This window comes from Pholcus phalangioides, unplaced genomic scaffold (genome assembly GCF_987345545.1).
Source record: "Pholcus phalangioides strain wild (caught in Gottingen) unplaced genomic scaffold, Ppha-v1.0 ptg000008l_1, whole genome shotgun sequence".
Classification (NCBI taxonomy): Eukaryota; Metazoa; Arthropoda; class Arachnida; order Araneae; family Pholcidae; genus Pholcus; species Pholcus phalangioides.
This window is the reverse complement of record NW_028301601.1, coordinates 13,533,365-13,546,718: the sequence shown is the minus strand read 5'-3', so window position 1 is coordinate 13,546,718 and position 13,354 is coordinate 13,533,365.

Below are 13,354 nucleotides of genomic sequence, written 5' to 3'. Positions count from 1 at the left end.
ACTTTCATCAATTCTGGATTTGTTTCTTTCATGCTGAAATTATTTCTTTCATTATAAATGCTGAAATTATCTTTCATTATAAATGCTGAAATCATCTTTCTTTAATGCTGAAATCATCTTTCATTAATGCTGAAATCATCTTTCATTAATGCTGAAATCATCTTTCATTAATGCTGAAATCATCTTTCATTAATGCTGAAATCATCTTTCATTAATGCTGAAATCATCTTTCATTAATGCTGAAATCATTTCTTTCATTAATGTTAAAATTACTTCTTTCATTGATTCTAAAATTATATCTCATTAATTCTGGAATTATATCTCATTAATTCTGGAATTATATCTCATTAATTCTGGAATTATCTTTCATTAATTCTGGAATTATCTTTCATTAATTTTGGAAATATCACTTTTTCTTAATTCTGGAATAATTTCTTTCATTAATGCTGAAATTATCGCTTTCACTTATTTTGGAACTGAAATTTTCTGTTTCATTAAAACTAGAATTTTTCTTTCAATTATTCTGGCATCATCTTCCATTAATTCCGAATTATCTTTCATAATTGTCTTTCATTAATTCCGAATTATCTTTCATAATTGTCTTTCATTAATTCCGGAATTATCACTTTCATTAATTTTGAAATTGTCAATTTCATCAATGCTGAAAGTACCTTTCATTAATTCTGGAATTATCACTTTCATTAATTTTGAAATGATCAATTTCGTCAATGCTGAAAGTATCTTTTTCATTAATTCTGGAATTATCACTTTCATTAATTTTGAAATGATCAATTTCGTCAATGCTGAAAGTATCTTTTTCATTAATTCTGGAATTATCACTTTCATTAATTTTGAAATGATCAATTTCGTCAATGCTGAAAGTATCTTTTTCATTAATTCTGGAATTATCTTTAATTACTCTCATGAAAGGAATGCCACATGCGACTCATGAAAGGGCCAAATCTCAATTAAAGAAACATAGAGATGAATCGATCTGCATGTTTTTTGCTTCAAAAAATTCGTGACTAAAGCTGCGGAATTTAATTTATATGGGCCCATAAGTAATTTCAAAACATCCTAAACTATACGGATTGGTGCAATTGGATAATATAAGACAATGCGGAGACATTTCTCATAGACAGAATTTTCATTTTCCCGCTTGAGAAGATATAAATAAAAAGCTGAAATTAATGTTATTGCATGGATATCCACCCCAAAATAGGGTCTGGCTCATTATTTCATATTTAATTTTCTGGGCTTCGTATCTCTTAGCGAACTCAATATTTCAAAAATTAAAAATTCAATTCAATTTTTTAAATTATTAATGTGGCGGAAACGCCAATAAATTTCCGCATTTCTATGCTAAAATCGGCAATTTCAACATTGATCTCTATGGGATATAGTGTTTGTTTTCACCGAGTCACGTGATCTTCCGACGGAGATGTTCCGGAACACCGTTCTCAGCACTGCCAAGGCGGAGACCGCTGACGTCATACTCCCTACAGTAATATAAGCGCGATGTTCAGGTCAGTTTGTAAGCTTTGTTTATAAGAAGCAAAGCTGAATGAGAGAAGAATTTTGTTTTTTATACCTGAGGTTCGTCATCACCACATAAGGCACTACTGATTTTGAAAGTAGATGGCAGCACCAACAATATTTTTAAAAATGAATGTCTAAAAGTATGCTAGAGCAGTGGTTCTCAACCTTTTTTTGTCCATGCAGAACCTTTTTTTGTCCATGGCCCCCTTTCAACCATTTCTTATTCCTATGGTTATTCCTATGGCCCCCCTCTTGCGAACATGAATAATTTTCTACCCCCCCCCCCGTTTTTCCATTAGAAGATAGTTATTAAAAACTTGTCTGAAGTATATAAATATGTTTGAATTTAATTTAATTAATTTTTAATTTATGAAAATAATGAAAAAGCAAAATAAACATAATAGAATACAGTAAAAAAAATAGAATAAATTATTTTCGATCAATGTAAATTCTGCGCTTGAAGACGACGCAATGTCATCAAGTTGCTGTAAATACAAATACAACGCCACAACAGGTAAAATGCCCAACGAGGTGGCTGAGAAAAAGATGCCCATAAAAATATGGATGTCATATATTTCAAAAATACAGCAACCCAATTAAAAATTCAATTAACACAAATTATAAACAATATATATATGCATGATAGAATACTATACAATGCCCATAAAGAATACTTATGGTTGTCTTATTCTAAGTATGGATAACTTCTCGATTCACCCCAACATGTTTATCGTATTTCTTTTTAAACGTGTCAATTGTGTTACAATTTACTACCTCCGGGGGTAAGCTATTCCATTTATTAACAACCCTATTAGTGAAAAATTCCCTGCGACACCATAACCTCGCATTGTCCCTTACCAATCGATACTGGTGTCCCCTTGTAAAAGCAGTCGATTGGCGGTGTACTAAAAGTTCATGGTCCATCCTATCTATCCCATTGAAAATTTTGAATACTTCGATCATATCTCCTCGACACCTGCGTCCATCCAATGTAAACATATTCAAAAAATGAAGTCTCTCTTCATAACTCAAGCCCCGTGTGCCAATAAGGACACGCGTAGCTCTTCTCTGCACCCCTTCATCCAATCTATGTCCCTCTGTAGGTATGGTCTCCAAAACCTTACAGCATACTCCAGTCCAGGACGAACTAAGCCTCGAAAAAGCGGAAGAATGACATTAGGAGAACGCGAAGAGACCTTTTTGAAAATGAGACCAAGCATTCTGTTCACTTTTTTGACCACCGCTGAACAATGTTCAGAAAACATAAGCCGCTCGTCAATGAGAATTCAAAAATCGGTGACACTAGTTGCATCCGGGAACCGCGGGTTATTCGAACCAAAATGAGCGACTATGCACTTATCAACGCTAAACGTCATGCTCCATTCATTTGCCCATTCTGATACCCTGTTTAAGTTGATCTGGAGCAACTTCCTATCGCATTGATTTCCGATTACCCCCATTAGCTTCACAGCTTCTGCGAATTTGCTAGTAATCTTATCGATAAAAATTTAAAAAAGTATGGTCCCAAGGAGACTTCTTTGAGGAACTCCACTTGTGACGTCTGTCCAACCAGAGAATTCCCCGTTCACCATAACTCGTTGCGACCTATCTCTTAACCACGATTCTTCTATCCAATTCAGCAAGTTGCCCCCAATTCCAATCTCGTGTAAATGCTTCAAGAGTTTGCCATGTTGGACCCAATCGAATGCCTTCTGGAAATCACGGTAAACAACATCTACATTTTTGCCCTTACCCAAAGCCTTCGGCACGTGATCATAGAAGCAAAGGAGGTTAGTTACACATGACTTCCCCTTCCTGAACCCATGCTGATTATCCGACAATACATTATTCTCGGCTATCCATTTCACAAACTGCCTTTTGATGATAATTTCCAAAATTTTCGAGATGGAGCTCGTCAAACTCACTGGACGATAATTTGACACCGCTTCTCTACTACCCTTCTTAAATATCGGAACAACGTTAGCAAGTTTCCAATCCCTTGGGACGATAAACAGCAACACTGCTCCTATATATCTGTGCGACTGGCCCCAACAATTTATTAGTACATTCCCTGAGGACCCTGGTATAGATACCATCTGGTCCTGGTGCTTTGCTTGCACATACATTTCTTAGAAGATTTAGGACCTCCACGTCTTCTACTTGAATATCGTTGAGGGTTTTATTACCCCATGCAACACCCGTATATCGAATATCATTATCTCCATTAAAAACCGACGCGAAAAAGTCATTGAAAGCACTACACATGCCTACATTGCTCTCTGACCTAGAACCTCCTATCGGGAGGGGGCGAACCGTCCCCTTCCATCCATTATTGACGTATCGAAAAAATGATTTTGGGTCAGAGATACTGTTATCTGCCAACCTAAATTCAACTTCCTTTTTACTATCCCTTATCACTCTCTTCAAGTCTTCTTTTATCAATAAACAATGATAGGTCACCTCGTCCACTTTTATACTCCATGAATGCTCTTTTCTTTTCAAGATAGAGGTTACGCACGCTATCCGTGAACCATAGAGGGTGCGATGTACAAACACGCCTTTTTCGAACAAAGGGTATGACGTCGTGCAAAACAGAGGACAGTTTCGTACTAAATTCCTCCCATTGACTTACCACCCCTACTGATTCCAACCGGTTTTTGAAAACTTCCGCTAACCTTCCTCTCAAAACATCAAAGTTAGTTCTTCGAAAACAAGAAACCAGTCTTTTGTTATCAACCTTACCCGAGGAGAAGTTACAGTGAAATCTGACTATACGATGATCACTGGAAGAAAACTCTTCCCCCCCCCCCCGAAACATGTTCAACTAGATCCTCAGAACTAGTAAGAACTAAATCCTAAATAGCATTACCCCTAGTGGCTTCTGATACGTGCTGATACAAAAAATTTTCCAGCAATAACTTAAGAAAGTCTCTTTCATATTGATCTCTAGATGAAAGGTTCACCCAATCAATACCTGGGTAATTGAAATCCCCTAGTATGTGAACCCTCTTACGCTTACACGTGTAGGAAAATTCATCATGGATGAAATTTGTGTGTGAATTTTTGTGTAAATGATTATGGTTTCGTTGAGAAAATGTCAGTTGTAGCTTCCAAAATACGCATTCTTGTAGTGATAAAAATCGCAAAAAGTGGTAGCAAGCAGTTTTGTTAATTTTATTCTCTTCATGCGGATAAAAGTAGTTAAGAGTAGCCACACAAATTAGTCACAATTGAAAAGTTCAACCTTTCACATCGTTTTCAACAATAATACATGTATCACGGATATAGGTTCGTGTTGTAGCCCTACTATAAACTAAAATACGTGTGAAAAAATATTTAAATATTTGTTTGAAACATTCATTTTCCAGAGAAATCATGTACGCAGTCACAGGGCCGGATTAACCATTAAGCAAAATAAGCACGTGCTTAGGGCATCAGTATTAAAGGGACACCACCAAAAAGATATCATATGGTATTCTTTTAATGCGCGATTTTTTTTTCAACATCGATCATCCGATAGAAGATCCTAAAGTTTTAAGAATACATGATTGTATAGTTGAAGATCATTATCACAAGGGATGGCACAAAAGATGAGAAACTAATAAAACTAGACCACATTATTTTGCTGATTTTTTTTATTGCTTTTCACAATTTCCATAAAGTACGCCCAGGGCTGCCTCTTAACATTATCACACGCCCACATACAAAGCGATTTTTCTGAGAGAGGCACTACAACCTAGCTAAAAATTCCGACCTACCTATTTGCATATTTACTCTAGAAAATCGGAACCAGGTCTAATTGTCACTTGACACCCCGGAGAAGTGCCCGGATGCGCCCGTGCAGTAAACCAAGTTCTACAGAATAAGGACGTGATTTTTGTGGGTCATTAATAGATCAACTGTGTAGTTTGATCTATAGAAGTAAAAGAAATGCTATCAAGTGTAAATTACGAGCTTGAAAATGTATCTAAAAATAAAAAATAAAAAATACCCAGTATACAACGGTGATTCGTCAGAAATAAGATACCGACTGGCAGGGCCACAACTGGATACTTGGTTAGCCGGGGCAACCACTCATTTAGGCACCCCCCCCCCCCCTCCCGTAATGCTGAGGGATAGATTGAATGGTTAAATCTGCGCCCCCTTTTTAAAAATGTCTTTGCGAAAATTAATTAAAATTAAATTCAATTAATTTGAAAATTAATGCGCTCGGGGCACCAGACTCACCTGCTCCCCCTGCCCCCAACTACTTGCGGCCCTGCCTATTGGTAATATGGCCATTCTAAGATTCAATGGTTTCTCCTTGGAGTGTTGTTACAGCCTTTATCTCATCAACCGTTCGTCGTAGTGGTGATATGGTTCTAATTTTAAAAATTCTCAAAATGTGACCAGAAATTACCCTGTACGAGTTTTAACGATGAAAATACAGTGTACACAAAATAAAAAATGAAATTTTTATACGATCCCTTCCCCCCCCCCCGTCCTCTAACTCCCAATTAGAGAGTTGTTGTTCTTTCTCTTCTGAGCCCAACAAACAAATTACATGTTTTTAACTGCATTATTCCCTGAGATATTTAAATCCAAAAATCGGAGACAAGTCCGGGCTTAGGAGAATTTCACGGCCAAATGCAAAAAAAAAATTGCGGCCCCCTCTAAAATTTTTTTATGTAGTTGCTCCAAGACTTACGAACTTTTCGAGTAACGAACATAAATCTTGAAGGGGAAATTTTGTTTTCACGATAAGAATACTCTTTATCAAATATACGTTGCAATTCGATAACTTTGATCATTTTTCGAATTTTGTATTGCTGTGTTTGTTTAATTAATGTAAATTAATAGAAGTAAAGGAACCAAGTACTGGAATTCCATGACCCCCCACAAGGGTGGGCCTGACAGGCAGGATCGTCGTAATAGCATCATATGCCCTCGAGCGAAAGGATTTTGGCTCGGGGATTTTGGAGGCCCTACCTGAAAAATTCTCGAAAAATTCGTAAATTGACTCTGGTAACCTTATCTGAACACCACATAATCCAGTATTTTCATTTATTTGTTCGATCATCCATATTGTCCGAATGTTTTTGTGGAAGGAAATAATTATTTTTTCTACATAAAATCGATTATTGCAAATGTACGAATTTTGTTACCGAAATTTTCGTCTCATAAAAAAATTTTATGCCAAAAAATAACTAAAATAATATAAAATAATAACAAAGAACTCTCCCTATCTCTCTTTTATCATCGCATGAGTTGCCTGAAATTTCGAGATTAAATGGCAGCACCAACGGTATATAAATCAAGCCTCCGGAGAGAGTATGACGTCAGCGGTCTCCGCCTTGGCAGTGCTGAGAACTTGAGAACTGTCCCCCCCCCCCAACATCTATCGTCGGAACATCACGTGACTCGGCGAAAACAAACACGATCCCCCCGTTATTTTCTTATGACATAAATAGGAGTTTAAAACAATAAATGAAAAAATAATTTCATATTGGACGAGATAATTCCAACATTAATGAAAGTTATAATTTCAGCATTAATGGAAGAAAATATTCTAGAATTAATGTAAGAGATAATTCCAGAATGAAGGAAAGAGATAATTCCAAAATTAATGAGAGACAATGCCAGAATTAATGAGATATAATTTCAGAACCAATGACAGAAATAATTCCAGCAATAATGAAAGAAACAAATCCAGAATTAATGAAAGCAATTATTTCAAAAGTAATGAAAGAAATAATAATTAAAAAGGAAATAATTCCAGAATTCATGAAAGAAAATTCGAGAAATAATGAAAGAAAATTCGAGAAATAATGAAAGAAAATTCAAGAAATAATGAAGGAAAATTCAAGAAATAATGAAGGAAAATTCAAGAAATAATGAAGGAAAATTCCAGAAATAATGAAAGAAAATTCAAGAAACAATGAAGGAAAACTCCAGAAATGATGAAAAAAATCATTCCAGTATTAATGAGATAAATAATTTAATCTTTTTTCACCTTTAGATGAGTTGTCTGTCTTTTTATTTAATCTTTAAATCCCAATATTTAGAGACCGAACTGTACATTTCTACGGACAAATTGCCAGGCGGGAACTTTGTTTCACCGGGTCACGTAATTTCCTTGCATTTGATGTCGCTAGCGTCGCGGCGGCTGGATGCTCCCTCCAGTAATATAATATCTCTGTCGTCTGCTTCTCTCCAGGTTACTTGTTTCTGGCGTCTCCTTGTGTCCTGAAAAAATTACCGAACTGGCCGTTTGAACTTCCAGTTCTGTTTGTGAGCTTAGCTTGTAGGGAACCGACTTCTTGTCTGTCGTCTGCTCATTAAGAGGTTCTTTGTTTTGGACGTCTCCTTATGCTCATATAAAATAACCGAACTTTCAGTTTAAATTTCCAGTTCAGTTTATGAGCTTTGTTTATAAGGAACTGAGCGGAATAAAGAATATAGTTTTTTTACTTTGAACTTCATCATCACCACATGAATCACTTTTAAATTTGACATTAGATGGCAGCACATTACTATGAAGTGGAGCGTGAAAAAATTCACTTTTTACGATCTTACCTGTCGTCGGACGTGGAGGACGTTTATTTTGGATGTCTCTTTGGGTCTTGAAGAAATTATTGAACTGGAAGTCTGATTTTTCAGGTCAGTTTATAAGTTTTTTTTATAAGGAGCAAAGCTGAATGAAGAATTTAGTTTTTTATACCTGAGCTTCGCCATCACCACATGAGGCACTTCTGATTTTGAAAGTAGGTAGCAGCACCAACAATATTTTTAAAAATGAATTTCTTAAAGTATTACGTAAGCAGATTTTCAGCCATTTTTGGCCCCCGGCCCCCTTGCAGCAAAGCACTGATACCCCTCCCTCCACTGTCAGCAAAATTTCTTCAGCAGCTTAGAATATTTCATATCTTCAAAAAAGGATGGTTGATGACGTGAGCAACCTTCAACCCCCCCCCCCCCCCGTCATCAAAAGTCAGCAAATCCGAAACCCCCTGTTAGCAGTTTGTTGACTTCGATTTCGATACGGTGAAAATCTTATATTTCTTCATTATATGACAAGCTGCCTTCAAGTGTCTTTTTGGTTCATAATGTGGCCGGTCTCTCGAGGGCGAACGAAGCAACGTGCGAGTTGGCTTAAACACAGGGCAATATTTCACATAATAGTCTGTACTATATTTAATATACAAGGTGCATAGGTAACGGGGCATATGGCATTTTACTGGCGAACCATTGGTCCTAGAGGCATACTTCCAATGGGAAAAAGTACCCTAATAATGTGTAGTACTCAGATATTTGATTCATGTTGCCAGGGGTTATATAGTTATTAAAATAAAAATGTTAACTTTTTACGTGGACACCCTGTGCCCCAAAACCCAATTGGAAAGTTGTTTCCCGGTCTCCAACAAAAAAATTCATCGTTTCTAAGTGCAATATTCACTGAGATATTCGAAGAAAGTTGGAAAAAAAATATCATTGAATGAGAGGAAACCATTTTACCCGCATTTAATGCTGTTTTTTTTTCCCAAATTTCCTCAATTTCTCGAATTCGCATATCTCGGTGAATATTGCTCTTAGAAACGTGAAATTATTTTAGTTTGTCATCGGAAAAGACAGAGCAACAACTTCTTTGGCACACGGTATGGTATAAAAAGTTGTTTTATTTTATTTTATAGCTATACAACCCCTTACAACATGAATGACATATCTGAGTTGGACACGTGATTTGGATACTTTTTCTAGTTGGGTATGTCTCTAAGACTAACGGCTCGCCAGTAAAGTACCATACGCCCTGTTACCCATGCAGTCTGCATATGCACGGAAAAAAATAGTTTGAGGCGAAATACAGTCGACTCTCGTTTTAACGAATACCGTTATAACGGGGAAAAAAAATATTATACAAAGATACGCATTGAGCCGGTTATGGACATTTCGAAGTGAAGACTTACGTGAGAATTTATTACACGTTTCTGAGAAATCAGCAGATGCAGCGAGTCTCGAACAAACGGATTTAAATTGCTTTAAATGTGGTCATTTACGCTCTTTTAGAATTTTTTTTTTCTTCTAATGTCCACAACATTGTTCTTGCAGTATAGGAAAATTGCATTGAAATTATTTGGGATGCCGCAGGCCAGCAGCAGGCTTACGCAGTAGGGCAGTTAATAGGAAGCATTACAGTATAGATTAAAAAAACTTTAAAGATGTGGTGTCAATCTTTAAAGATGAAGTCCCAATACATTATCTGCTTGGATTGCATGTAGAAACCAATCAGCACAAACCAAATGACGTTAAGACCGTCTTTAATATGTTTAAAATCACGTTTTTCCTGTTAAATTGAAAGGAATGACATATGAACACTTGCAATTGAGACACAACTACAAATTTATGCAATTACAGTTTCTTGAGTTATACAGCAATGTAGTTTTAAAAAATTTAATTTCGCGGGTATTTTTCCTCATGTATGATTTGGTCTCTTGGATGGAGTTCGTTATAACTGGATTCGACTTTATTTCTTTCCAGTGAAGGCAATGGGTGTTGGCACACCCCCTCCCCAAAAATTCATAAAAAAATACCCTAGAGCAATCGTTCTTTATTCGATTTTTATAAATATATTCCCCATCAGACCACTCAGGTTTAGAGGTGCCGCGAGTTCGATACCCGGTTCGTCAGAAAACTTTCCTGACATAGGGGTAAAATAAAAAAATGACCGCTGCGGAAAATTGCTACCGCAGGGAGTCCCCCATCGATGGGGTTAGCGCACCAACCTCTCGATGAGTATAAGAAACAAGCCTGCCATTCGGAATCGGCAATAAATTGTAGGTCCCGGTCTAATTAGCCCTCGTGTGCAGAGTGACTAAAAAAATTTAATTCCACAAACTTCTTCGTGGCCCCCCGTATCAGTAGCCGTGGCTCCCCTTTTGCCAGATTTTCATCCGTGGCCCTCCTGGAATATCCTAGGGCCCCCCTGAGGCCATATGGCCCCCGGTTGAGAACCACTGTTCTAGAGTATTGAATTAATTTTAATTCCCTTAAAATTGCTAGTTTCGTTGTGCCATTCGTGGCAAATGCTATTGGCGGACGGCGTAACGTTTCGAGCCACCTGGTATATACGGGACTCATTACTTCCTAGATACAATATCTATAGGACGTACTGGCCTAGTCTGGAAGAGCGGATGCATTTATCGCACCCACGTCCTGCAGCAGGGGTCGCTAGGCTAGGATCTTTGTTGGGGCCTTAGAGGCCAGATTTTTCACTGGTCCTTCGATAAAGAATTTATAGCACGAAAAAAACAAACATTATAAGAAACTAGGCTGAAAGCCTTTCGGCCCCCCCTAGAGGCCGTGCGACCTGTGCAGACACATGGGGCACCTCTCTGGGAAAGGGTGCCAAATCCGAGTTGGGAGGTAGAAAAAAAATTGGCTGAGCTGAGAAACGTCATCGGGAAACCCAAAAATAGTTCCCGCATGGGTAGAGATTCCTTTCTCTTTTCTGCCCCTACCCATTGGTACATCAAGGCCACCTTAAGACCATCTTAGACCCGGGGCCACAACTAGAGGTTTGGTCAGCTGTGTCAAGCAAGCATTTTGGCACCCTCTTGTAATGTTGAAGCAGAGGTTAAACGGTGAAATTTGTTCCCCCTCTGGTCCAGCACCCGATTCACCAAACCAGCCAGCTCAACCCTTGTTGCGGTCCCGCATAAGCCCTGTGGCGAAGTGATTTTTCTGAGGCCCCCTCCTATCTGGCTAGAAAAAAATACCTGCTTACCAATTAGCGTGTTTATTCTCAAATTTTTCTATTAAATCGTATATTCATGATTCACGGCACCTTCCCAGCCGTGCTCGGGTGCCCCCCCCCCTCCCCCGCATTTAGACGGCACTTGCGAGAATAGGGGGAGCGGGCATAATCAGGCCAGAAAAAAACTTGTCAATAGAGTCGCCCATAAAATTCTTATCGTAAGTCCAGTATTACACTGTAAAAGATTGACAAAATTCAAAAAGACGCTCTGGAATAGGTTGTGAGTCGAGTATTAACAACACTAGCTGCAATCAGCCTGAACCTCAGATACAATTCATTTAATAGTAGGCAATGAACTACCGGGGCTGTAAGCAACGTAGCCTACATCCTAAATGTTCGGAAATTTGTACTCTTAAATGTTTTCATGTACGAACTCTCTGTTCATGAACAGGGTCGGTTCTGGACATTTTTCAAGTGTAAGCGAATGATGTTTTGGCGATAAAAAAAAGCACCCCTTTTCAGTTGGCGCCATTTGCGACCGCGTAGTTCGCAGGATTCAAAATCCGGCTCTATTCATGAAACAAAATATCTCTAATGTTGGTACTGTGTGTACTAGGTTAATAATCAGATTGAAAACATCAGAGAGAAACGTCTTATACTTTTTTCAGAAGTTCAAATTAGTAAAAATTATCAAAATTTATAATTTATATATTGTATGTCCGTCTTCCAGAATATATGAGAGAATTATTCCGGGATGGAGTGGTGTTTATGAATGAAAATTTCCAAGAAGTTCTCAAGACTCCCTAGAGAAACATCATGACATGGCAGTTCAGAAGTTCCCAGGAAGGCATGCATTTAACGCCCCGAACGACAGTTGATAATGCCTCGCCCCGGGGCAATCGTCATATAGAGATATCCATGTTACAGTCTACTATGGAACATTAATAGTGGAAGCATCGCCGAATGAAACTAAAAACATTCACCTCGTGCGCACTATTGGTACCTCCAGACCAGATGGTAACTCCAAAGAGAGGGGAGATTATTAAGGGGAAAAAATTGCTAGATTATCTTTTCTAGTTTCCCTTTTCCTCCGTTGCTCTAAGCATGTTTTTTCTTTTTGCCCTGCTATTGTTTAACGGCAGTAAGAAAGGCCAGACTTTTCTAAGGGATAAATAATGCTACCACATGCACAACATACACTCTCTTTTGTTTTAGAAATCCCTGAAATTTTGCGGTCCGGTGCGACCGCACCTTTCGCTCCCCCCCCCCCCCCAAGTCCGGTCCTGATCGGAGACAAGTTGGGAAAGAACAGCATAAATTGGGGGGGGGGGAAAGAGGCGTTGTCCCTTAGTTTACGATGTTCTTTCCCAACTTTTCGCAGATTTTTGTAATTGCAACAACTTTCTAATTGGGTTTTTCTCTACGACAAATAGTTACGTGCATTTTGGCAATTCAAAAAAAAAGGTAAAATTGGCATTCATGTCTCTTTTTATCTTGCATAATTTTAAAAATTAATCTTTTAACAAATTTTCCATAAAAATTTTTAATCAAGAAAAGTACAGAGATAACGCTGATGGAAAAAACCAATAAAATTTGACATCGTAATTTCAAAGCCAGAATCAAAATATCCAGATCATGTATTCAACCGTAAACACAGTCACGGATCCACAGCGATGAGTCAGGAGAGAATTGTCCCGTATTTTACGGGACAGGCCAAGTTTTACCATATTATCCGGATTTTGGGAGGGGGTGATTACTCCCCACCTTACTTCTGGATCCACGGCTGGTCTTAGTTACTTTTGAAATATACAAAGTTTCATTCAATGTTTTTTTTTTCATTGATAGATTCAACATTGTGTAAAATGGGGGGGGGGGGGGGCACCAAAATCATTCAAGTGCTTAGGGCCTTCAAACATCTTAATCTGGCCCTGGGCTCCGGGGGAGTAGGGGAATGCCATCAAGAAGAGATGATGATCGTCAGAGATGTCGTAGTCCTTCCGCCTTCAAAGATGATAAAATAATAAAATTTACGATTCCCGTAAATGGCCTTCTGCTGTGGATGGCATGCCGCCTGACCGGCAGCAC